At 41.4% G+C, this 1,993-nt stretch overlaps 1 non-coding gene across 1 annotated transcript; it reads right to left on the reverse strand.

Annotated features, from left to right (window-relative positions):
• Positions 1-523: 523 nt before the first annotated feature.
• LOC112730936 (small nucleolar RNA R71) lies at positions 524-631 on the reverse strand. The gene has a single exon (XR_003166736.1). It is a non-coding gene; the product is annotated as a small nucleolar RNA R71 (small nucleolar RNA).
• Between the last annotated feature and the right edge of the window lie 1,362 nt (positions 632-1,993).

Genomic DNA, 1,993 nt, shown 5'->3' on the forward strand with positions numbered 1-1,993 from the left:
CAAGGATAAGAACATTCTTGTGGAAGCAGATCCAGAACCTGAAAGGACTCTGAAGAGAAAATTAAGGGAAGCTAAAATACAACAATCTAGAGATAACATTTCAGAAATTTTCGAACAAGAAGAGGAGATGGCAGCCGAAAATAATAATAATGTAAGGAAGATGCTTGGTGACTTTACTGCACCTAATTCCAATTTACATGGAAGAAGCATCTCCATTCCTGCCATTGGAGCAAACAACTTTGAGCTGAAACCTCAATTAGTTTCTCTGATGCAGCAGAACTGCAAGTTTCATGGACTTCCATCTGAAGATCCTTTTCAGTTCTTAACTGAATTCTTGCAGATATGTGATACTGTTAAGACTAATGGAGTAGATCCTGAAGTCTACAGGCTCATGCTTTTTCCTTTTGCTGTAAGAGACAGAGCTAGATTATGGTTGGATTCTCAACCCAAAGACAGCCTGAACTCTTGGGATAAGCTTGTCACGGCTTTCTTAGCCAAGTACTTTCCTCCTCAAAAGCTGAGCAAGCTTAGAGCTGATGTTCAAACCTTCAGACAGAAAGAAGGTGAATCCCTCTATGAAGCTTGGGAAAGATACAAACAGTTGACCAAAAAGTGTCCTTCTGACATGCTTTCAGAGTGGACCATCCTGGATATATTCTATGATGGTTTATCTGAGCTATCAAAGATGTCACTGGACACTTCTGCAGGTGGATCCATTCACCTAAAGAAAACGCCTGCAGAAGCTCAAGAACTCATTGACATGGTTGCTAATAACCAGTTCATGTACACTTCTGAAAGGAATCCTGTGAGTAATGGGATGCCTATGAAGAAGGGAGTTCTTGAAGTTGATACTCTGAATGCCATATTGGCTCAGAATAAAATATTGACTCAGCAAGTCAATATGATCTCTTAGAGTCTGCATGGAATGCAAGCTGCATCCAACAGTACTCAAGAGGCATCTTCTGAGGAAGAAGCTTATGATCCTGAAAACCCTGCAATAGCAGAGGTAAATTACTTAGGTGAACCTTATGGAAACACCTATAACTCATCATGGAGAAATCATCCAAATTTCTCATGGAAGGATCAAAAGCGTCAACAAGGCTTTAATAATGGTGGAAGAAACAGGTTTAGCAATAGCAAGCCTTTTCCATCATCCACTCAGCAACAGACAGAGAACTCTGAACAAAATGCTTCTAATTTAACAAACTTAGTCTCTGATCTATCTAAGGCCACTGTAAGTTTCATGAATGAAACAAGGTCTTCCATTAGAAATTTGGAAGCACAAGTGGGCCAGCTGAGTAAAAGGATCACTGAAATCCCTCCTAGTACTCTCCCAAGCAATACAGAAGAAAACCCAAAAGGAGAGTGCAAGGCCATTGACATAAGTGCCATGGCCGAACCTGTGAGGAGAGGAGAGGACGTGAATCCCAAGGAGGAAGACCTCCTGGGACATCCAGTGATCAATAAGGAGCTTTCCTCTGAGGAACCAAAGGACTCTGAGGCTCATCTAGAGACCATAGAGATTCCATTGAACCTCCTTATGCCCTTCATGATCTCTAATGAGTATTCCTCTTCTGAAGAGAATGAGGATGTTACTGAAGAGCAAACTGCCAAGTTTCTTGGTGCAATCATAAAGCTAAATGCCAAATTATTTGGCATTGATACTTGGGAAGTTGAACCTCCCTTGTTCATCAATGAACTAAGTGATCTGGATTAACTGACATTGCCTCAGAAGAGACAGGATCCTGGAAAGTTCATAATACCCTGTACCATAGGCACCATGATCTTTAAGGCTCTGTGTGACCTTGGTTCAGGAATAAACCTCATGCCCCTCTCTGTAATAGAGAAATTGGGAATCTATGGGGTGCAAGCTGCTAAAATCTCATTAGAGATGGCAGACAGCTCAAGAAAATAGGCTTATGGACAAGTAGAGGACGTGTTAGTAAAGGTTGAAGGCCTTTACATCCCTGCTGATTTCATAGTCCTGGATACT

Source organism: Arachis hypogaea, chromosome 12, assembly GCF_003086295.3.
Source record: "Arachis hypogaea cultivar Tifrunner chromosome 12, arahy.Tifrunner.gnm2.J5K5, whole genome shotgun sequence".
Classification (NCBI taxonomy): domain Eukaryota; kingdom Viridiplantae; phylum Streptophyta; class Magnoliopsida; order Fabales; family Fabaceae; genus Arachis; species Arachis hypogaea.